General features: G+C 40.3%; 2 long non-coding RNA genes across 2 annotated transcripts in view; one reads left to right on the plus strand and one right to left on the minus strand.

The window, feature by feature from the left end:
* The first annotated feature begins 5,847 nt into the window (after positions 1-5,847).
* On the plus strand, positions 5,848-24,333 carry LOC145511298 (uncharacterized). Its single transcript, XR_014057751.1, has 3 exons — positions 5,848-9,436; positions 13,591-14,095; positions 24,019-24,333. It is a non-coding gene; the product is annotated as an uncharacterized LOC145511298 (long non-coding RNA).
* The window catches only part of LOC145511297 (uncharacterized), a 107,577-nt gene continuing 99,597 nt past the window's right edge, over positions 17,647-25,626 (minus strand). Inside the window, exon 3 of the long non-coding RNA XR_014057750.1 lies at positions 17,647-21,424. This is a non-coding gene — a long non-coding RNA (uncharacterized LOC145511297). The remainder of the gene's footprint in view (positions 21,425-25,626) is intronic.

Here is a 25,626-nt window from a genome sequence, read left to right on the forward strand (position 1 = left end):
GCTAGAATTAGAAGAACAAAGCACAGGAGAGAAGAAAGCTGCACAAGAAAACTCCAGTGATCTGCAGAGGGAGGATCCCCTTGAGTGTTCAGCAGAGCACTGCCCAGTTCATGCATGGAAAGAAATTATTCCAGACCAGGGCAAGAATCAATCAAGGGAATTAAAGGAAAAGTACCCAGAACTCACATGGGGCCAAGAATAGTGCTGATCTCCCTCCCCTACCCCCTTCCTTATCCAACTGGAATCCCTCCAGATTCACAGGACATCAGGTAGAACACTCAGAAGGGTCTTGCCTCAGGGATAGGTTAAAATTAACTCTACACAAAATACAGCTGTGGACTCACCCAACAAAGCTTAAAAGCAAGACTTGAAAGGATGAAACTGTGTCTAAATAACTTAAAAGTGTCCCAGAACAAAGCTCAAGGAGATGCACAGGACTAGAAGACTACTTGGAGCCCCAGAAGGACAACACTCACATCCCATCAAAAATGAACACGCATGTAAAAAAGTTACAAAATGCAATTCATGATGAGGATAAAGTGACCCAGAACTAACACTTGTCAGAAGACAAGGACATGAAATTAGTTACTACTGTATTTTATATGTTCAAACAGCTGAAGGAATAGAGAGGGATGGATAAAGAGAAAAAGATCCAAGTCAAATTTCTAGAAATGGAAACTACAGTGACAAAGATGAAGAATAAACTGGATGGGATTAACAGTAGATTTGAAAATGGAGGAAAAAAATATTTTCAAGAATTTGAAGACATAAACAATGGAAACAACCCAAAATGAAACACATGGAGAAAAAAATGACAAAAATATGAACAGAGCATCAGTGAACTGTGGAACACCTTTGAATGGCCTAACATATGTGAAATCGAAGTTTTCAAAAGAGAGGAAAGACAGCAGAGGAGGCAGAAAAAATATTTGAAGCAATAACAGTCAAATTTTTCCAAACTTGGTGAAAATCATAAACCCACAGTTGCCAGAAGCCATTCATAAGAAACATAAAGAAAACGACACCAAAGCACATCATAATTAAATTGCTAATAATAAGGCAACTAAACCTCAGAGCATTAACTTAAAGCCCTTTTCAATATACAAGTTCGCACTGGGTCCATTCACAATGAGCAGACTATTCATATCTTAAAGAGGCCACAGACATGAACTGGCAAGGACTAGATCAGAGGTGAAAGCAGGAAGGAAAACACTACTTAGGAATGAAAGCAGAGATGCTACCATAGAATCCTTAATAAAATAAGTCAACACTTCAAGCACTTAGTCAAGGTCGAGGAGGCCACACCTCTGCAGGCAGTGAGTTCTGCCAAACACACTGGGTGTGGAGCCAGTACCAAGGGCCACAGTGTGTGCTTTCATTTCACTGTGTCATCACCCCATTTCTTCAATCTGCCCTCTTCTCAGGCCTTAATTTTCAGCTTCTTGGGATTATTGTCTTTGTTAAGTGTGGGGTTTTCCTTCTTCTTCTCTTTTTTTGGGGGGGTGCGGTGACACTGGAATTTCAGTTGTGAAAAATAAATGCTAGGTTAAGTGGGCTGTGTTTCATTTCCAAAGCTTATAAGACAAAGAGGTTTACCAGTGATCTTTTCCTTTCTCTTTTGTACCTGTAAAGTAGAAATCCCCCTACTCCCTCATACACTTTAAGATGCTGATTCAGTATTTGCCTGATAAGAATCCTTTTTCATTTGTGTTTCTTAAGGTATCTTTTAGTTTCTCACTTTGATTTTTTTTGCCTATTTTTTAATTTCATCTATTTTCTCTTCTAAATAATAAATTAAGAGAATGAGTGATAAAATTTTGGAATTAAATGTATTATTGGGCTAAGCACACATTTAGAAGTTTGCCTCCTGGTCTTCTCTCCCCACTCCACAACTCCCAAATGTTTTTACTCAAGTCAAAACACTTGAAATATGCTTTAGATCTTATTCAGCTAACAATTATTTCACCCTGTTATACACAAACACTAAGCCAGATCTACAGCAGGTATAAAGATGAATAGCACTGACCCTTCCCCTAGGAAGTCCATAACCCAGAGGCAGTGAGCCAAAACTAAACAAAATCCAAAGTGAGTGAAAGTGAAAGTCATTTAGTCATGTCCAACTCTTTGCAATCCCATAGACTGTAGCCCATCAGGCTTCTCTGTCCATGGGATTCTCCAGGCCAGAATACTGGAGTGGGTAGCTGTTTCCTTCTCCAGGGTATTTTTCCCAACCCAGGGATCAAACCCAGGTCTCCCACATTGATTCTTTACTGTCTGAGCCACCAGGTAAGCCCAAGAATACTGGAGTGGGTAGCCTATCGCTTCTCCAGCAGATCTTCTCGACCCAGGAATTGAACCAGGGTTTCCTGCATTGCAGGCAGATTCTTTACCAGCTGAGCTACCAGGGAAGTCCAACAAAATCCAAACCAAACAACAGTAAGTACTTTTGTTATCAGTGGGTATTCTTTTGAGTAGTTTGTTCAGATATAAAAACACTGCAAGTTACAAAATCCCTGTTCTAAATCAACTCAGTCTTGGTTGCAGTGGCATTCAGACCTGGCCTCGTGAAATCATGCACATATATGTGTGTGTGTTTCCAACAGTGTTTTTGAAATTACAGTCTTTTTTAATTTTTTTGCATGTAACTCTAACCACGGGCTTCTCTGGTGGCTCATATAACTCTAACCATGGGCTTCTCTGATGAAGATTCTGCCTGTAATGCAGGAGACCCAGGTTCAATCCCTGGATCAAGAAGATCCCCTGGAGAAGGAAAGGGCAAATACTCCAGTATTCTTACCTGGAGAATTCCATGGACAGAGGAGCCTAGTGGGCTACAGTTCATGGGGTCGCAAAGGTCGGACATGACTGAATGACTTTCATCACCATCATCTGCAGCCATACAGCAAAAGCACGATATACCCCAGTTCAGTTCAGTTCAGTTCAGTTGCTCAGTCGTATCCGACTCTTTGCGACCCCATGAATTGCAGCACGCCAGGCCTCTCTGTCCATCACCAACTCCCGGAGTCTACCCAAACCCATGTCCATCGAGTCGGTGATGCCATCCAACCATCTCATCCTCTGTCGTCCCCTTCTCCTCCTGCCCCCAATCCTACCCAGTATCAGAGTCTTTTCCAATGAGTCAACTCTTCGCATGAGGTGGCCAAAGTATTGGAGTTTCAGCTTCAACATCAGTCCTTCCAATGAACACCCAGGATTGATCTCTTTTAGGATGGATTGATTGGATCTCCTTGCAGTCCAAGGGACTCTCAAGAGTCTTCTCCAACACCACAGTTCAAAAGCATCAATTCTGCGGCGCTCAGCTTTCTTCACCGTCCAACTCTCACATCCATACATGACCACTGGAAAAACCATAGCTTTGACTAGACGGACTTTTGTTGGCAAAGTAACGTCTCTGCTTTTAAATATGCTATCTAGGTTGGCCATAACCTTCCTTCCAAGGAGTAAGCGTCTTTTAATTTCATGGCTGCAGTCACCATCAGCAGTGATTCTGGAGCCTAAAAAAGTAAAGTCTGACACTGTTTCCCCATCTATTTCCCATGGAGTGATGGGACCAGATGCCATGATCTTAGTTTTCTGAACGTTGAGCTTTAAGTCAACTTTTTCACTCTCCTCTTTCACTTTCATCAAGAGCCTCTTTAGTTCTTCTTCACTTTCTGCCATAAGGGTGGTGTCATCTGCATATATGAGGTTATTCATATTTCTCCTGGCAATCTTGATTCCAGCTTGTGTTTCTTCCAGCCCAGCGTTTCTCATGATGTACTCTGCATATAAGTTAAATAAGCAGGGTGACAATATACAGCCTTGACGTACTCCTTTTCCTATTTGGAACGAGTCTGTTGTTCCATGTCCAGTTCTAACCGTTGCTTCCTGACCTGCATACAGGTTTCTCAAGAGACAGGTCAGATGGTCTGGTATTCCCATCTCTTACAGAATTTTCCACAGTTTATTGTGATCCACACAGTCAAAGGCTTTGGCATAGTCAATAAAGCAGAAATAGATGTTTTTCTGGAACTCTCTTGCTTTTTCGATGATCCAGCGGATATTGGCAATTTGATCTCTGGTTCCTCTGCCTTTTCTAAAATCAGCTTGAACATCTGGAAGTTCACGGTTCACGTATTGCTGAAGCCTGGCTTGGAGAATTTTGAGCATTACTTTACTAGCGTGTGAGATGAGAGCAATTGTGGGGTAGTTTGAGCATTCTTTGGCATTGCCTTTCTTTGGGATTGGAACGAAGACTCACCTCTTCCAGTCCTGTGGCCACTGCTGAGTTTTCCAAATTTGCTGGCATATCGAGTGCAGCACTTTCACAGCATCACCTTTGAGGATTTGAAATAGCTCAACTGGAATTCCATCACCTCCACTAGCTTTGTTCATAGTGATGCTTTCTAAGGCCCACTTGACTTCACATTCCAGGATGTCTGGCTCTAGGTGAGTGATCATACTATCGTGATTATCTGGGTCGTGAAGATCTTTTTTGTACAGTTCTTCTGTGTATTCTTTCCACCTCTTCTTCCCTTTATTAGGGCTACATTAAACCTATAAAACTTAGAAAACTGGTAGTAATCAGCAGGCCATGAAAAATGAACTACTGACAGCTCAGAACATTCTAATTCTGCAAATAAGCCTGGGTTTAAGCAAAGCAAGTTATACTTGTGTATCTGCTTATTTTTTCTATTTATGGAAGAATTTGAAAGAACAGTGGTCCCCAGAAAATACGATAATACTTGTTCATAAAAACATTAACATGATGTTTGGTATTGAGAAAGATGTAGTTATGGAGGCAGATCATCCAGGGAAGACAGGACAATTTGCCTTAAAACTCCTTCTTGACTGTTTCACTTCCTTGAAAACTGCAAAGACTAAATAACTAGCTGGAGTGTGCACTAACTGAGTAAAGAAAGCGAGGAAGGTGCCAAGGCAGGCTACTAAATTTCAGAGTCATTCATCTTTTCCGTTTTTCTGCACAGGCCCCAGGCAGGCAGATAACGCAGCCAAAAGAACCTGGGCAAAGATGGCTGTGAAGGCAGGGTGTGTGGCTGCAGGTCCATTTGTCAGACTCAACCAGGGAAAGACAGAGCCCGAGAAGGCAAGAAAACATGGGTTCTGTTCTCTTACCTTGAAAGAAGAGTTATCATTTCAAGGGGAACATGGATGTCTCAGAGCCATAAGAAAAAAGCAGCCCAAGTCAGGGGAAAGAGCCACAAACATTGGGGTAACTAGGAGATACCTGGGGAAATGTATTTGTTATATCCCAAAGTAAGAAGAAAATGAAGAAAATAGCTTTATTTCAGCTCCTGAACTCTTTTATGGGTGATTTCCCTAAAAGATTTGTTTTTTCCTCTGAGGATTTAAGCATCCACGCTCTCCCATAATTTTCTCATTCCCATCCAGACAGCAGTAGATCCTCACATTCCTGCAGGTAAAAGCCCTGACACCCCGCTTCAGCATCTAAGTCTTCTTTCTTTTGTTACAAATGCTCTGCCAGCGAGAGAAAAGATTCTTTCTAGAAATAGCAGAATAGCAAAGGGATGAATATGGGGGGGGGGGGTGGGAGCAGGGAGAAGAGTCGGGGGAGAGAAAGAGACAGAGGTAGAGAGAAGGGAGGGAAGAATAAAGTAGCGCAGGGAAAGGAAGCTGGAAGCCCCAGGCTCCCAGGTCCTCCTAGGTCTATTGTTGCCTTTCTCCGCGGTTGGCCTCGCTGAGAACCGCAGCTCAGGACACAGTCCGCTGATGCTGTTGGTCCTGCCCTTCAGGCTCTGGGTACCATTGTGACGCAGCCCTGAAGTCAGCTGCCCTGTCAGCTCTCATCAGCAGTCTTGTACAGGCGGAATGAAATCATTTCTATTGACCCCCTGGCACATTTATAGGCTCTGTCTTTCTGCTGAGACTGTCCCCTCCCCCGGTGCTGTGTTTATTCGCGCCCGTGTGAGGGGAGCGTTCATCAAGGAACCACGCGGCCCTCTCCCAGGCTGCCAAACCTACCCAATTACTGAGGCTGGAAGGGACCTAGGGGAAAAAAAAAAAAACACCCTCTGCCGGACCTGTTCTCTGGTTTGTACACTCTAAAAATAAGACATTCTGACTCTGCACGCTTCCTCGGTCCAATCTGCACACTGACTTTGAACGGGCAGAGCGCTCATTTATTCTTCGTTGGCTGTGTCTCCAAGACCCCCCTTTTCTTGTTAAACAATGAGCGAGAGACGCTGCGTTTCCCTCTGGAGGGGTGGGGGCGAGGACGCGGGCAGAGCCTCGACTCCTCGGTCTTCTTGGCAGCCTCTTCCGATGCGCGAGTTAGGCAGACCTCCTCTGCTGCAGGGCGCCCAGCACTCTGGTCCTGTGCTGCCCTCTATCTTCCCGTTTCTTGCTAAAGATGTTGCAGTTTCTTTTAATAAGTGATTTGGAAGAAAACGTTAAAATTAGGAAAATTGTGTCATGTGATTTAAAGTCATGAGAGCTCCATCTAGACATTCCCTTAAATGTTGATGGACAAAGATGGCAAATTGTTTTTAAGTGTGTGTCTCTTAGGCTTCCCTGATGGCTCAGCGGTAAAGAATCTGCCTGTCAATGCAGGAGACACAATTCCATGCCTGGGTTGGGAAGAGTCCCTGGAGGAGGAAATGTCTACCCACTCCCGTATTCTTGCCTGATAAAATCCCATGGACAGAGGAGCCTGGCAGGGCTCCATGGGGTTGCAAAGAGTTGGACCCGACTTAGTGACTAAACAATGACAACAATGAATGTGTCTCTTAACACTTATTAATTTACTTAAAGCTTTGGGTTTGTTTTTTTTTTTACCAATACTTTCATAATTTCTATTTTCATTGATGTAGTTTATTCTTCAGATTAGAAAAAGAAGTAACAATATTATTGGACCTACTATCTTTGCCTGCAATGTTTTTTGAAGCTCATTACAATGGAACATTTATGAATTAGGATTTATGTTATGGGAGGCAGAGATCAAGAACAGCAACAAAACCTGCCCGGGACACAGAAAACCTGGATTCTTGGCCCAGCTTTGCTTCCACCTAGAATCATGACCTTGTAAGTCATTAATTACTCTGGGCTTTAGCTGCTTTATCTGTGGTTCTGTCTAGAGCTAACACTTCCATACTTACAAGCAGGGAACTGAACAAAGGAAGCCTGGCCAATGACCACTTGATTAATAACCAAGCCATTTGTGAGAATGAGGGCAAAGGTTGATTGTTTCTCCTATCCCCAGGGACTAATGCATAGTGGCCGGTGAGGCTGCAGCAGTAACATACAAAGCTTAAGAGAGACACCTAGACCAAGTATCAGCTGTAGACGATGTGTCGGTCCCTATTTAAAAGTAAAAGTGAAAGTGTCAGTCGCTTAGATGTGTCTGACTCTTTTTGACCCTATAGATTATAGCCTGCCAGGCTCCTCTGTCCATGGAATTCTCCAGGCAAGAATACTAGAGTGAGTAGTCATTCCCTTCTCCAAGGGATCTTCATGACCTAGGCATCAAACCCACGACATCTGTGTCGCCTGCACTGGAGACAGATTCTTTACCATCTGAGTCACCAGGAAAGCCCTCTTAATGTACAAAAATGTAAGTCAATAAAAGCCTCTAAATTCAAACCACAACTTAAAGGGTTTGGAATGGTTTTCTAAATGAAGGAAAGAAGAGAGAGAGAGAAAGAGAAAAGGCAGGAGAAAGAAAGGGAAGTAGGCAGACAAACAAACTACAACCTCTGTAAAAAAAAAAAAACACAAAATACTAAGGCATGGAAGAAGACTTGGCTTGGAAGGAGATACCACAGTTGTGAACTTCTTCTTATGACTCAGTTCATCATCATTCTCCATGACAAAAAATATTCCAAATTCCTGTGTTTTTCAGCTCACGAGAGAAATGAACACTTTCTTTTTTAGGCTTGTTGTTGTCGTTGTTGTCCAGTAGCTCAGTCATGTCCAACTCTTCGCCAACCCATGGATTGCAGCACTTCAGGCTTCCCTGTCCTTCACCATCTCCCAGAGCTTGCTCAAACTCATATCTATTGAGTCGGTGATGCCATCCAACTATCTCGTCCTCTGTCATCCCCTTCTTTTCCTGGCTTCAATCTTTACCAGCATCAAGGTCTTTTCTAATGAGTCAATTCTTCGAATCAGGTGACCAAAGTATTGGAGTTTCAGCTTCAGCATCAGTCCTTCCAATGAATATTAAGGACTCATTTCCTTTAGAATTGACTGGTTGGGTCTCCTTGCAGTCCAAGGGATTCTCAAGAGTCTTCTCCAACACCACAGTTCAAAAGCATCAATTCTTCGGTGCTCAGCCTTCTTTATGGTCCAATTCTCACATCCATACATGACTACTGGCAAAACCATAGCTTTGACTATACAGACCTTTGTCAGCAAAGTAATGTCTCTGCTTTTTAATATGCTGTCCAGGTTTCTCATAGCTTTTCTTCCAAGGAGCAAGTGCTTTTTAATTTCTTGGCTGCAGTCACCATCTGCAGAGATTTTGGAGCTCAAGAAAATAAAGTATCTCGCTGTTTTCATTGTTTCCCCATCTATTTGCCATCAAGTGATGAGACTGGATGCCTTGATCTTAGTTTTATGAATGTTGAATTTTAAGCCAGTTTTTTCACTCTTCTCTTTCACTTTTATCAAGAGCCTCTTTAGTTCCTGTTCGCTTTCTGCCATAAGGGTGGTGTCATCTGAGGTTATTGATATTTCTCCTGGCAATCTTGATTTCAGTTTGTGCTTCATCCAGCCTGGCATTCCACATGATGTCCTCTGCATATAAGTTAAATAAGCAGGGTGACAATATACAGCCTTGATGTCCTCCTTTCCCAATTTGGAACCAGTCCGTTCTTCCATGTTGGGTTCTAACTGTTGCTTCTTGACCTGTGTACAGGTTTCTCAGGAAGCAGGTAAGGTGGTCTGGTACTCCAATCTCTTGAAGAATTTTCCACAGTTTGTTGTGATCCACACAATCAAAGGCTTTAGCAGTCAATGAAGCAGAAATAGATGTTTTTCTGGAATTCTCTTGCTTTTTCTATGATTCAAGAGATGTTGGCAATTTGATCTCTGGTTCCTCTGCCTTTTCTAAAGCCAGCTTGAACATCTGGAAGTTCTTGATTCACGTACTGTTGAAGCCTAGCTTGGAGAATTTTGAGCATTACTTTACTAGCCTGTGAGATGAGTGCAACTGTGTGGTAGTTTGAACATTCTTTGGCATTACCTTTCTTTGGAGTTGGAATGAAAACTGATCTTTTCCAGTCCTGTGGCCACTGCTGAGTTTTCCAAATTTGCTGGCATATTGAGTGCAGCACTTTCACAGCATCATCTTTTAGGATTTGAAATCGCTCAGCTATCCATAACCTCTACTAGCTTTGTTCATAGTGATGCTTCCCAAGGCTCACTTGACTTCGCACTCCAAGATGTTTGGCTCTAGGTGAGTGATCACACCAGTGTGGTTATCTGGGTCATTAAGATCTTTTTTTATCTTATTTAGGCTAATGCCTGTTTAAGCAAAATTTGAAGATCAGCAGAAGAGGTGTTATAACGGCAGCCAAAATGGGGGTGTTAACAGGAATGAATTGAGAGAAACCACAATGATAGAGATCACGAAGCACAGACACTGAATTATGAGGAAGAAATAGTTTTGAAAAGAAATTAACATCACATGGGGTACTGACTCAGAGGGAAAGAGTGAGCAGTAATCTACAGGTTCCACTTCCTCACTGGGAAAGGGTACAGTGTTCCAGGTTATTTATATAAATGAGTCCAAAATGTCCTGGATTGATATTGGACCATTCAGTGTAATCTCATAAAAATTCATGGCATGCCTGTGAGTACAAAAGTCCCAAGTGGAGAAGAAACTGGTGCAGGAAAGTGGGCACAGCCCAGGAGGCATGTCCCAAGATTAATAAAGACATGATACAAACACTCAGGAAGTAAAGACCATAGCAGGGGTGGATGATCTGCTGCCTAAAGCACAAGGAAGAATGGCAGGTGTATAAGAGAGGTGAAAACACAGTGCTTTATAATAACTTCCAGCGGGAAATAAAGAAATGCACTGTGGCCTGATTCTATTTCATAAATTCTTATTTTCCCTATAAGTGTATATTTTCCTTTGCAGAAATAGAGAAGTCATTTTTATTTCAACTAAATATACCCAGTTCACCACATCTTTTTCTTTTCTCAAGTATCTTTCTGCATGGGAAGAGGACTTTTTATGCATTGCCAGCTAAGTCAAAAGGAGTTTACAAATAGCCTGCCCTTCTAAAGACCTTGCAAACCAATTTTCTGTGATGAGCTCACAGAACTGTGTGGTCAGAAAACTGCTTTATATACCTCCCAGTGCTGAAGAGAAGACTTTGCTTTCAGGTTCTAGCCAAGACTCTAGAAATAGTTACAAAATAATCATTTTTTACTAAGGGATATAATTCTGAACTTAACTTCAAACACTTGTTAATGTCCTGTTAAATTTACCTGTCATTTAAAAATTTAATAATGCCAACCTAGTGTTTATTTTAAAGAACAGAAAACCACATGGAGACTGTTAAAGAGAACATTACCCGGTACACAAGCTGGTTGACCTGGAAATTCTAATACCCTTCATATAATGCCACCTACGGGGAGGGAGGGAGGTTTGCAGGGGTGCTTCTCAGGTGGTGCCAGTGGTAAAGAACCTGCCTGCCAATACAGGAGACATAAGAAACCTGGGTTCGATCCCTGGGTCGGGAAGATCTCCTGGAGGAGGGCACAGCAACCCACTCTAGTATTCTTGCCTGAAGAATCCCGTGGACAGAAGAGCCTGGCAGGCTATGGTCCACAGCGTCACATAGAATTGGACATGACTGAAACAACTAATACACACACAAAAAATATACCCCTCATAGGAATCTAATAAACCTGGTTGGTTAGTCAGAGGTGCACCAAACACCTAAATATTTTGAAATTTCAGGTAATTGATTTTCAATTTTCTTTACTTTTAACATTTTCATGGAATTATAGCTGAGAGCCAAATTCCAACCATCCAGAGCAGATGAATTAGCAAACGCATTAACAGTGAATCAAAACATGTGTTTTGCACCAGCCTAGAGAGATCTGTGGTATCATAATAAACATAGACCCTGGGACCAGACTCCTTGGGGTCAAATCCTAGCTTCCTCCATTCTCCAGCTGTAAAGCCACAGACGGATTACTAACCTCAGAACTTCCCTGCAGGGGAGGCTGTGATGATTAAGTAAAGATTTGTAACACATGGAAACATCCTTCAGGAATATGTATGTGTGAGCTATTGCTATAGCCCAGATTCAACCAGCATTTCCAGATCTTTCTATTCCTCCAATTACATTTCCCTAAACATGTACCCTGCTACATAGTTAAGCTATTAATGAAAAATTTGTTTATGTTGCCAAGCCTTGTGAAATTCCAAGAACAAAGTTCAGCCAATATTTTAGAGAATGGCATCTGTAATAACAAAGTTTTCCATGTTGACCCAGGAAAAAGGTGAAAAGGGGGGTAAGTGATGAACTTAGGGAATCTGTGGCTCTGTCAAAAAAATTTTATGCAAAAATGACTGCACCTCTATGAACACTGTTTACAGGAAATTTCCACTGCTTTCAACAGATGTGAGAAAAGATTGAAAAGACAAATAAAAAGCCCATGCATGTAAACCAAAATACCACTTATTTTTTGGATTCAAGGCAACCTTAGAATTCAAATAACCTAATCCAGGTACTTACCCTTGATCTTTATGTGCCTGCCACCATTTTATGTTACAAGGCAATTATTGTATTTATGCAACTTGTTTTCTTTAACTCGCAGTTAAAACATGGATATGCAAACTATAATTGCACACCATCTTAAAAAGCAAGGTTATTTATGCTATGTTGAAATTAATTGTTACTTTCATTTAGAATTATATTGCTCCCTTTTCTACTTCAAATGGCTTTAGAAAAAACATCCCATGAAGACATAGAGGGACATTAGGAAAAACAAGGACTTTGGCATCAAACAGACATGAGTCTGAATTCCAGCTTCCCCTCAGAGGGGACGTGAGAAACCTGCCTAAAAGAATGGCTCAAGGGTTCATCAGTACCACTTTTCTGGATTCCATATATACGCATTAATATACAATATTTATTTTTCTCTTTCTGATGAACCTTTTTTCAGGGCAAGAATAGAGATGCAGGCATAGAGAACGGACTTGTGGATACAGTGCGGGGAAAGAGAGGGTGGGATGAATTGAGAGAGCAGCACTGACATATATGCACTCCCATGTGTAAAACAGCCGATGGGAAGCTGCTGTATAGCAAAGGGAGTTCAGCTCGGTGCTTTTTGATGACCTAGAGGAAGGCGGTGGGAAGAAGGCTCAAGAAGGAGGGGATATATATGTACTTACAGCTGATTCATTTCGTTGTACAGCAGAAACTAACACAACATAATGAAGCAATTATCTTCCAATAAAAAATAAATGAAAGAAAAAGGAATGGCTTGGAGGAATGTTGGGAACCACATAACAGGCAAAGTACGAGACCCAGGGACACAGCAGACATGCAGAGCTGGTTTTCTTCCCCTTTCCTTCTCTTTCTTGCCCCATAAGAGGGAGTATTGCAACACTGAAAATGGCACTTATGCCACAGACTCCATCAAAATGAGTGTAATCACCTCTGGTTTTATTCATTGCATTCAGAAGCGTATTTCCCATGGAAGAAGGAGAAGTAACAATAAATAAATAAATAGCTTTTAATGTTTATTTTAAGTGCAGCAATTTGTTCTATAATGAATTCATGTTAATAAAAAATTTAAAGTGTACATGGAGATTGTAAGAATTATCAGTGTAATATTACTGAAAATGACCAATTCTCAGTCAGTTATTTTGTGCACCCTCAGTGGAAAGTTTTGCATATTTATTGTTAAGTTCTTTCTACATAAAGTCATATCTTTCCCATCAGTACATTCTTTTTTAAAGAAATAGACCTTTAATACAAAAACATTTTCAAAAATATTTCTAACACTCGAGTGTTGGGAAAGATACATGGTTAAAAAAAAAAATTAGTGACTCAAAGTCTTCATTTTTTGTTTTAAACCGAACTTATCTCCTCGGGGACCAAACTTTCAAAGTTGCCTCAAAATTTAAATCCATAAAGAAAAACTGATTGAAAATTTTTAGACTATCTTGAGTCTTCAACAGTATTTATTATGATAATATAAAGTAAAAGCATGCGTGCGTGCTCAGTCATGTCTGATTCTCTTCGACCCCATGGACAAAGAGGACCCCACCAGGCTCCTCTGTCCATGGAATTTCCCAGGTAAGAATACTGGAGTGGTTGCAATTTCCTTCTCCAGGGCATCTTCACCACCCAGGGATTGAACCCAGGTCTCCTGCAGTGTAGGCAAATTCTTTACTGTCTGAGCCACCAGAGGATGGAGATACAAAAGTTAAAAAAAAAAAAAATTCTTGCCCTCATATTTCACAAGCAAATGGGGGAAACTATATACTAACTGCAGAAAGGGTTCATATTACATCACATGTGACTCTGTTTTCTCTTTTAAATGGATTTCCTCTCATGTTTGTTACTCCATTATTTAACACAGGGCTCAGTAAGTGGCTGCATTTTGCCAGTTCCATAAATGGCATTAGCCCTGGAGCAAAGTGGAACATGCCAGATCCATGTAGTTTTGATGTGACCCTGATGGTACAAGCCCTCCATTTCCAGCATTTCAAAAGGCCGGTGGGGTCCCTCAATTGTTATGATCGACTAATGGTATGGAACTGGTATTGACAATAGGGCAACAAGAAGAAAAATCCCCCCATACGCTGGCTGTGGAAGATGGGCACTGCTAAGGCCCCACAGTACTGTCTCTGCCACCTGAGGGAACAGAGATAGGAGGGGAAGAACTGGGGACTGGCTCAGCTGTTTCAAAGTAAAGGAGAGAGATCTGGACAGCCACATCCCAGTTCAAAGTCAGTTGCTCCATGACCGAGGCGTAGTCTAAGGAACCTGCCCGAGATCTAAAGACAGCTTCCGCAGCTCTGCACTACAGGGGGCTGAGAGCTCACCTGCTCTCCATCAACCTCAACTCTTATCGTTCCTTTCAGGTGAGTCTGTGATGAAATACAGGTCTAATGAGTAGTCAACTTTTAATATCAGAAGGCACTCCCGTCTCTTTAAATGCTTACAAATCGTGTGATGTAACTGTTTACTTAGCACACGTCAGGTTTATCCTCAGGACAAGGCAATGACCTACCTTGAATGACACAGTTTCAACTGTTTCTTAGGCCTGAGTACTATTTGCAAAATGCTTTAGGGACTTCCTTATAAATAGAGTCTGGAAAGCCAAGATAAACCCATGTTTATAGCATCCAAAATCTCAGCAAATATTCTAGCTTGTGAATGATGAATCAGCAAGATTTCATTATCTTCCTCTAAGAAAATGAGATGTATCGGGTCCTGCACAAACCCTACACAAGTCCTGGGAATTCTGACACTAAAAAATCTCCCAGTATTTAAAGGGCTGTATGTGGAGAAAGGGCCAGACTGTGAGGAAGCACACATTTAAAGGAAAGGGACTTCCCTGGTGGTCCAGTGGTTAAGACTCCATACTCCCAATGCTGGGAGCCTGGGTTCACTCCCTGATCAGGAAAGACCCAACACAGCCAAATAAATACAAGAAAAATAGAAAATACCAGCACTTTCCTCTGAAATATGTTCTATACCTTGTCCCAAGGGAAGGAGCAGTTGTCTTCATCACATACGATGTAGCATGTTCTACCTGTCCTTCTGATAGAGGGGAAAAGGACTTAAATCTTTATATTCATCATCCTTTCCCTGCCGCATTTAGCATTCTTCTACCATCTCTTGGAACCCTAAGTCTCTGGAACTCCTTTGGTTTCCAACAACCAGATCTTTTTCCTCATCTTCCTCAAATCCATGCTTTCTTGTATCCCATTCTGCTTTTCTAAGGGAGCTTAGGATACAGAAAACAATCCAAAGTTTGATGGCATTATTATTGAACAAAGCATGGGGAAACACTTTGTTCTCTCAAATGGAGGGGAAATAAAATATCTATGAAGAATAAGTTAGCAACAGCGGGTGATGTCATTTGGCCTAGCCGCTCTCTTTAATAGACACACTTTCAGGCATATGACAAGATATTAACACATGTATGAAACTGTTCATGCAATGCTGCTTCTAATAGTAAAATACAGAAATTAACCCAAATGGCCAAGAAAAAAGGGGATTTGTTTTATTAAATTATGGATTATCCACACAGTGGAGTACCTGGCTACTATACAAGATCGATGAAGTTTCTTCATGTACTGACAAAATGACGTCTAAAGAAACAAATAACAGTGTAGCATAGTCCGTGTACGGCTATACTACGTACATATATACGTACGTATACTACGGCTGTACTATTTGATTTTTTTTTTTATGCAGAGGGAGTGGAGCACTGATTTTCCTTGCTATCTGATCTTTCGGTCTCAGAAGAGTCACTGTAACAACTGCCAAACTGTTCTATTCAATATTCCCTATCTAAATTGAAGAACTGCTCTAATGATGCACACACAAGCACTCGCAAGCATTATGCACGGTTCAAGGAAGATCAGAGTGATGGGTGATTACTTCTCAGGTGTTCTCTGCATAGAGTGAGTCTAGGCTGACGCTGTCTAGGCAAGTTCTGCATCACTGTCCTTGCCTTCCCTCATCTGAAGTGAAAACATCTCCTAAAAGTAGAGAAGGAGAAAACAGCTAAGCCTAAGAGATACAGAAGTGTCCACACATAAGAAGAAAAGTTTGAAATGATAAAGGTGATGGAGAGAGGAGATCTCAGCGAAATGTAGGTTCTGATTTACTGGATTTGGGTTTGGGTCTGAGGGGCAACACATCAAACAAGATTTCAGGTGATGTCAATGCTGCTGGTCCTCCTATCTTGAGTGGCAAACTTTGTTACCATTGTGTACTGCATGTAAACACAGTCAGTAAACACAGTCAGTAATGACTTCATTAAGTGTTAAATATTTCTGTTCTTGGTGTTTTATGCCACAGACATTCTTGCTCAATTAATATATCACAATTGGAGAAATAAATTGAGGTTTCTGATTGCCTGGGAATGTATGATTTTTTTCCTTTTAAAACATTATCAGCTCAAGCTAGCCAAAAATTTGCAATCCAGTAGGTTTTCAGAAATATATGTATATGCACGTCTGTATGTTCATTAGCTTTGATACAAGTAAAATAACTCTGAAAGGCTCTAGAAGAATAACAGGTTTAACACAGAGTACATGGGAAACATGAATAGCATGTGAACTTTATTATATTTCCTTTTAATGCCTCTTGAATTTGAGTCATACAAATACATTATTTGTTAATGAATAATTTTTTAAAGTTCCCCTCCTCCAATTTCAATGACCGCTTGAAACTGAAAAAAGAAAAGAAGGAGAATTCATGCATATCTAGACCTACAACAAGCTTTTCCATGAAAGACATGGTGCTGGACTGAGTGCCCAATTTGGAATACCTTCAAATCTACATACAGAAGCAAATAAGGAGTGAATGAGAGTTTTGTATTTTTTGATAGCTTTTTGAAAAACACTTGTTAGAATTATATAAACACAAAAATTTTAAATCACTTTATAAAGAAGGATATAATGGAAAGAAATGGTATCCTATCCACCACCTATCCATCTAGAATGGATCCACAGGAGAGACCATTTTTAATACTTTCTTCCTATGATTACATCCATGTTGACATATAGTGTGTTTACACATCTATTTATAAATTCAGGAATTATACACATGAAGTATCAACTTCTTGCTTTGATGAATTAGAATTATGCTCATTTTACATCACTCCCATCTCCTCCCTTCATCCACTTACAATGATTATATCACTATTTGGGGGAATTTACATGATTACATTCATGACTATAAAGAATGTGTTTTCTTCTCTACTTCTTATTCTATCAACTGATACAGTCTCTCTTGAATCCTCACTGTCTTATGAAAATATTCCTGCCTCCATCCTTCCCTTTAGCAGTCTCTCTACCATTGTTCCTCCAAACACGGGGATCTACATTTTACATCTCCAAGGTGATAATATTTACATTCTGTTTTCAATCAATCATAAATACGGCTGAGCACCGAAGAAGATGCTTTTGAACTGTGGTGTTGGAGAAGACTCTTGAGAGTCCCTTGGACTGCAAGGAGATCCAACCAGTCCATCCTAAAGGAAATCAGTCCTGAATATTCATTGGAAGGACTGATGATGAAGCTGAAGCTCCAATACTTTGCCACCTGATGTGAAGAGCTGACTCATTAGAAAAGACCCTGATGCTGGGAAAGATTGAAGGCAGGAGGAGAAGCGGATGACAGAGGACAGGGTGGATGTATGGCATCACCGACTCAATGGACCTGAGTTTGAGCAAGCTCCGGGAGATGGAGAAGGACAGGGAAGCCTGGCATGATGCAGTCCAAGGGGTTGCAAAGAGTCAGACACGACTGAGAGACTGAACAAGAACAATGTCTATATTTTACCCTAAAAGGGGTTATCCTACACATTGAAATTTCATGCAGTGTTCACTTAATTATGCCCATAAAACTATCATTCACTGTATAACCAAGTAACATATTTTATTTCTTGAACAAGTTTTTATTTTTCCTAGCAGTCCTAACTGGTTTCTTATTTTCCTTCCGTTACTTAACTTTTTCATAATTTTAAGACCTCATGATATTTTCCTAGTATTTTCACTCTTCCTCTGTAATATCCAGTCATATTTTTCCATAGTCTCTTCTACCCCAGAGCCTATCTGCTGCAATCTGTACCACAGTCTAGGCTTATAACACAATTCTGTTCCTAAGCTTACCTTCTGCCTTTTTTTTTAAGATTTTATTTTTTTTGAAGTGGACTATTTTTAAAGTCTTTATTGAATTTGTTACAACATTGCTTCTGTTTTATATTTTTGGTTTTTTGGCTGCAAGGCCTGTGGGATCTTAGCTGCCCAACCAGGGATCAAACCCACATGCCCAGCACTGGAAGGTGAAGTCTTAACCACTGAACCACTGGGGAAGTCCCTAAACTTCCCTTCTTGTTGTCCTGGGTTGCATTTGAGCAGGTCTGCCAACAAGAGAAAAATCTCCTGGCCAACAGATTTTTCCAGTACCTACAATGAGAAACTCCTCAGCCTATCAAGGGCTTTTTGAGGAAAAGGACTCGTTAATAGAAAAAGTCAAAATACCATATTTTATGCTCTTTTTTTTTTTTTTGCATGCCACCTAGATAGCAATGCAAAAAAAAAAAAAAAAGCATAAAATATGGCATTTTAGCAATAGGATTTCCCTGACAGTTTGGTTGGTAAAAAATATGGTATTTTAACAATAGGCTTTCCCTAACAGTTTGGTTGGTAAAGAATCCACCTGCAATACGGGAGACCTGGGTTTGATTCCTGGGTTGGGAAGATCCCTTGGAGAAGAGAAAGGCTACCCACTTCAGCATTCTGGCCTGGAGAATTTCATGGACTGTAACATCCATAGGATAACAAAGAGTCAGACATGACTGAGCAACTTTCAAGATAACAATATGCCTTTTTGAGATGATCCCTAACTTGATGATTCTAATAAGACAACAGAGAACTTGATTTTAATTTAGTTATTTAACTCATGCCAGTTGTGACTTATTCTGTTTCATACTGAAAGAGTGTACTTTATTTTTCTTTCCAGAATTATTTGACAGACGTTCAATAGAACCTCTTTTTTATATAATAAAGAGTACTTAATTGTCAAAGCAGTAAAATATTACCCATGGACTAATGATTAAGATTTTACTATATTTTACTTAAGGTGCTCTGACTCTGAGACTCTGAGTCTACTTCCTGTGAGTCTATGAAATGTGGTAGGGAAAGATGGTTGGGATGATTTACCAACTTGATTAACTTTTTCTTCTTTTTGACAAAATACTGTGTCATGATTATGTACAGCCCTGATTCCATTTAAATATCTGTGTGACAAATATTCTGCAGAGAGAAAAGAACAGGATTTGAGTAATAAGACTAACTCAGCATACACAGAAGTATGAAATCCTCAGAATTAATAGAATGCATAAAAGATGGACAGTCTAACTTGTACTTCTCTTATAATGGTTCAATTTATTTCAAATCCTAGTCTTTTTATGCAGAGGTCAATGTCTTAAAGACATCTGATGTACGAATGGCTTATTTTATTGACTTTAATTTTAAAAAATCTGACCTTGAAAACTTAATTTGTTTACAGAGCTCACGGTCCTATCTTTTATATTTGGTTAGTGAACATTTACTAAATGGTTAGGATGTATAGGTTTATCTGGTGCAGTACTAGGTTCTTGGACGAATCAAAAGACTTAAAATACTAATACCTCGCTCCTAGAGATGTTCTAGAAGCATAAATATGAATTTGAAACAGCAAAAAAAAATTCAAAACAGGGACTTCCCTGGTGATCTCTGATGGCTAAGACTCTGTGCTCCCAATGCACAGAGTCCCAATGCACAGGTCAAAGTTTGATTTCTGGTTGGGGAACTAGACGCCACATGCCACAACTAAGAGTTTGCATGCTTCAACTAAGATCCAGTGCAGTCAAATAAATAAATAAGAATAAATAATTTTTTAAACATTCAAAACAGTTAATAATCAAGGGCTATACAGTGTGGCCGGAGAAGGCAATGGCACCCCACTCCAGTACTCTTGCCTGGACAATCCCACGGACGGAGGAGCCTGGTAGGCTGCAGTCCATGGGGTCGCAAAGAGTCGGACACGACTGAGCGACTTCACTTTCACTTTTGACTTTCACGCATTGGAGAAGGAAATGGCAACCCACTCCAGTGTTCTTGCCTGGAGAATCCCAGGGACGGCGGAGCCTGGTGGGCTGCCATCTATGGGGTCGCACAGAGTCGGACATGACTGAAGCGACTTAGTAGTAGTAGTAGTAGTAGTATACTGTGTGGCACAAAGGACTGTGTGGCACTTAGTGAAATCTGAAGAAAAGAGAAATGAGGGCTGGGGTACCCATGCACAGCTTAGTGAACAACGATGGATTGCAGAGTCACCAGTGGGTTATTTTGATACAAACACTTCATGCCAATTTATTGACTATGAAATACAAAATTGTCCCCTGCATGTGAAACATTTAGCTTCTTGGGGTATGTTCTCAGTCTCTGTGTGTGATGGAAATAAGATAAAATGACTCATGGTTGCTTTGATAAGTTGACTCTAAAAGTCAATATTTACATGTATATATGACTTTCAATGCTGCCTATCATTCTGACTAAAATTCATGCAAGTAGAACTCTTTATTCTCTTCAAGTACCTTGCACTCAGAAGGCACAATCACTTTAGCAGATGTAGTAACAGCATCCTGTGACTAGCCTAATGCAACAGAGACGTCATCACTCAAGGCAGTCCAGGTAGGCTTATTTTAAATATTAGTCCTGTGGCCAAGAATTTATGATAGAGGATATTTCACTTAAGGAAATAGATATTTCCTGGAAACTTGGAAGACTGAAAAGCAGAAGCACTGAGTTAAACCATAAGAAACTGCCAGTTCTGTAAGTCAAAATGTCATCAATTTTCTATGGCTGATCATAGAGTAGGAGACTCTTCCAATTGTGTTCTTCTGGTAGTCACCACCTATAGATCAGACTCCATCCCCCTTCCCACAGAATTAAACCTATAAAAGAAAGGCCACTTTTATTTCTAAAGTTGGGGGCTGGTAAATGATGTTTGGAGCTATCAAAACAAGAAACTGACTCTTTCTAAATTCCATGAAGTTGCTTTGAAGTTTCCTTTGTAGATCTCTTAGCTAAGAATAAATAGGTTAACAATGTGTATATTCAGTTTCAACATACTGAATAAAATCACTAATTCTGGGCCTTTTAGACTTTCATACAAGAAATTAGGAAAAGAGGACAGAGAGAGAGAGAGATCTGTCAGCCTTGACCCAGAGTTCTTAAGACAAAGAGGAATAATATACTGCAGTCTATTCAAGCTTTGGCTTCTCCACAGATCATTACAACCAAGATGCCAATTAACACTAATGTGACAGTGGCTTGTGTGACGTGGACAGCTGGCCACTCAAAAATACACAAGGACCACCTGCTCATATAACACAGGCCACCACACAGGCACCAGATGGTGACGGCATTTGAATGTTATTACTAGAGTCACTTTCACCTCAGCTCTCTGTTTGAACTGGACATTTAGGAGAAAGCTGTAAAATTTGCGTTTGATTTTTAGAACAATATGGTTCTCTATAAACCTTACATGGATGACTTACTTGGGGCCAAAGGATCATCACTGGGCATCAATGGCTCAGCAGAAAGTTCTGCATCATGTGGCAATTAGAAGCAATTGGCTTAACCAAGATGTATGGTTCCTGCTGAGATACCCTTCTGGAAAGCCTGGAGAAGAGAAATGCAGAAAAATCATCGACAGGAAAAAAGCGGCTTGAGATGCTGGAGGTGGGGGTTGGTAAAAAAAAAAAAGTGAAAAATGGTTGTCAGAAGAGAAAAGTGCCAAAGTAGCAAGAGAAGCCAAAACATGCACAGTTTTTGGCTGCATATCCCAAGCCCTTGAAATTTGCTCCCGGCTGTACAGATTTTCAAGGAAAAACATTCTATAAACTTTTAGACATGCTTATAGCTCACCAAAAAACAAAAAAAAAAAGATGTAAACACAACTTTTTTTTTCAATAAATAGGCACTAGGACATTGAAAGAACATTCAAGAGTTTAAATCATTTCCACAAACTGTGGGAAATGTTCTGGGAAACTTACTGATGTCCCAAGCTTGGCAGAATAGTTATGAGGTAAAACCTGGTTAGGGTTTCCCTGGTGGCACAGCAGTAAAGAACTCGCCTGCCAATGCTGGAGACACAGGGTTTGATCCCTGGATCAGGAAGATCCCCTGGAGGAGGAAATGGCAACCCACTCCAGTATCTTGCCTGGGAAATTCCATGGACAGAGGAGTCTGGGGGGCTACAGTCCATGGAGTTGCAAAAGAGTCAAACACGGCTTAGCAACTGAACAACAACAAAAACTTGGTTAGCAAATTCTGGAAATAATTTGTACTTTGGGACGAGAAACCCATGGTTGTATTTCATAAGGAAGAAGAGCCTTGGGATAGCATAACCAAATCCTCAGTCAAGTTAACAACACTGTCTAAGGAGCTAGGGACCACATGTAAAGTTATTTAGCAAATTATAAAACAATCAAAAGAACACAGAGATTCCACTAAGGTTACTCCATTATAGACTGATGTGGTCTCTACTTATCCATGAAAAAATTAAATTCCACTTCCCTAACAACATAGGTAATCCTTGTTGAAAGAGCAGCCAGATGTCCAATAAGATTTCCTGAATTTCATAAGGCAGTAAATTTAGCAGGTGGTCCTAAGTCTATAAATCAAACTGTTAAGTCTTCTTGGGGGTGAGAGGGATGTGGGTTCCCAACTTAGGAAAACAGGATCAGTGTGGGAAAAAAAGTTGGAAAAAATCGAGAGAAAACAAAAGGAAAGAACAAAGAAAAAATATTGGTAAAGTTTGACAAATACATTTCTCAGTATTATGTCAAACATGTTTACCAAGCAGCACAATTAATAAAAAATATTCCGTACTAGAGTCCCTAATTATTATTCCACACAGGACAGAACACCTCTTCATTATCCCTTTTTGAATTGATTGTGTACATCAAACAGTCGAGATATAAATAAAATATGCCTGCATGCATAATACCCTCACATTAAAGCTGGAGGCAATTAACCTATGATTTCTCATTAATTAAATTAAAATAACCTTCTAAAAAATGCCTAAAATCAAAACAGATTTCTTTCAGTTTAGATTTTCTCCACAGTGATGCAGAGAAGCTGTTTACCAAATTTATCACACCAATAAAAAAAAAATGCTGCTTCTGATTTTATCCCAGGCTTGTCTCTAGCTTTCTCCTGAGGTTCCAGTCTCATTTAGCTAAATCCGATTACAATGTTAGGGTTTTACTTTTTTTCCCACTGTGTTTAAAAATACCTGTTGTCATCAAGATGTTTTTTTCTTATTAAATTGTCCAAACAACTTCTCCCTGAGTTGGATCCATATCAGATAATGGAAAGCTGCACATTATTTGGTTAATCTGCTGAATTTAGAGAGTTGAAGCACATAAATGAGATAGGAGAGGGCATAATAGGGCCTGAGTCCAGGGCAGCCCTGAGCAAGGCTGGGAAGTTCTAACTGACTCCTTGTTCAAGAGATGCGGGATTGATCCCTGGGTCGGGAAGATCCCCTGGAGGAAATGGCAACCCACTCCAGTATTCTTACCTGGGAAATCCCATGGACAGAGGAGCACAGTGGGCTACAGTCCACAGGGTCAAAAACAATCAGACATGGCTGAGCTCACACATACACACACACACACACACACACAAGCTCTTTCCAATTCTCCCTCTCCTTCCCTGATTCCCAAGTTACATCAAGTTGTTAGGTATTCATATTTCAAATTTCAGTAGTCTCCCCTCTACAGAGTATTTTCATTATAAAATAGGTATAAAAGGATATGTTTCACCAAGGAATACATCCTTAATAGTAGAAAATTTTTGCTTTGCTTTTCTATGAAGTCCTTTGCAGTATCCCCTAAAATCCCACTAGATTGAGAGACTACACAGTCACAGATTGACCCCACCTAAAGCCTGGCCTTCTGAGTATACAATCAGGTGCTAAAATTTTTCTTAAACTTCATGCACTGATTGATCAATCCCTTCTCCAATGGGCAAAGTATATACATATTTCCACTTTTTCTCATTCTCTGAAGATCTAACACAGTGTTTTCTCATGGTAAGTCCTCAATAAATGATGCTGTGCTGAACTGGGTTTAAGCCTGGGTTCATTCCTTTCCCCCAGTCAGCTCCCTATTTCCACTGCCACAGGCTGTTACTGACAGCCCTTGTCTTCAGGACCCATGGATTAGAAGTGGGAGGAATGTCTTTTGTCTTTTGTCACCTTTTCTTAGATGACTCATTGGAAAAGTCCCTGGAGGGCGTCAGAGGATGAGATGACTGGACAACATGAACTTGGCAAACTCCAGGAGATGATGAGGAACAGGGAGGCCTGGTGTGCTGCTGTCCATGGGGTCTCAAAGAGTCAGACACGACTGGGCAGCTGAACAATAACAACAACAACTTAGTCCTTTTATTGATTTCCTCATGAGCTGCTATCATTTTTTCCTGCAAAAGACTGGACTACTTCCTTTTTCTTGAGTCCAACCACCACAGCCTAATATAGACATATTACTTTGTCTTAATAAAATTAAAGCTTTCCCAGACAACCCTCTAATTCCTCTTAATTGTTCCTCTACAATATACACAACCTGTACCCTTTAACAATAATTCTTCCTTCAGCCTTGTTTTGCCCTTGACCTCTTCCTCACACACCTACAACAGCTATAAAGCACACAATGTCCATTGTCTATTCAACAAACAGTATCACCTTCCCACCTAGTAGAGCCATGGATTTTGTGTTCTAAAGGAGGGACAGAGTCTGTACTCTTACAAAAGAATGGCCCCTGCTCTGCTCTCTGATTGGTCTAAACTAGCCAGTGGTCTAGGGAAAGGCACTTGACCCAGTTTCTATCCCCAGTGAGCTCTAAGGGAAAGTTTCTGGGGAAGATAATAATATCCCAAATAAAATGGCAAAGCTTCATAAGGTCAAAATATTATGCCTCAGTCTCTTCCTTACAGCTTGGAATGTGAATGTAAGGTTGTGATGCCTAGAGCTATACCAATAGGTAAGAATAATAGATCAAAAGAACAGAAAACCTTGGGTCTCAATGGCATCACTGAGCCGGGAACCCACTCTTCAAGACTTTTGGCTAAAGAATAAGAAATTTATATTGAATATTTTTAATTTAATTGAAAAGGATCAAAAGAAATTATTTTACTATACAAGGTGAATCTGCAAGAGTGGTTCTTCAGTGCCCGATTTGGGAAACCACTGGCACAGAAGACCATGAGTCCTCTGAATACTATGCAGCTTCATGATAAATTCTTTAGGAGGCTGATAACATGCAGGATTTAATGTCAGGATACACACAATCTCCAACCCAACAAAGGCATCTGAGAAATTCACTAAGCACGTATTTAAACAATTGGATCTGTCATGTGTGTTCTGAGAAGTCCCTGAAGAAGCAGAAGCTTGACAGGATACAATGGCATTGGAGAAGCTATTATAGTCAATTCTATGAATCAGGTACCCTGATTCCCCAAGGCAATCTTTACAAGAGCAGGTCAATGGCTTGTGTTTAAGGCTTTGTTTTAAAAATGATATGAGGGATTTGAGAAAATGGTTTCCTTTTAGTTACAATACCTTTTAATAATACATTAAAATTGGACAGGTGCTACTGATACAAAGGTACATTTTGACAAAAGAGAATTTTATGACAAATAAATCTTAAAATGAAGTACTAATTCAATTTTTACTGCAGACCATCATAAATATAATGAAAAAGCCTCAAATGGCCTTAAGTATGAAAGCAATGTGACTGAGATCTGTACATATGATTTTTAGTCACTTCAATGTAGTCATCTTTTACATGGTGTGAGAATGTAATGAAGTTTGATTC

This window comes from Giraffa tippelskirchi, chromosome 6, assembly GCF_054371585.1.
Source record: "Giraffa tippelskirchi isolate mGirTip1 chromosome 6, T2T-mGirTip1v1.2.pri, whole genome shotgun sequence".
Lineage (NCBI taxonomy): Eukaryota > Metazoa > Chordata > Mammalia > Artiodactyla > Giraffidae > Giraffa > Giraffa tippelskirchi.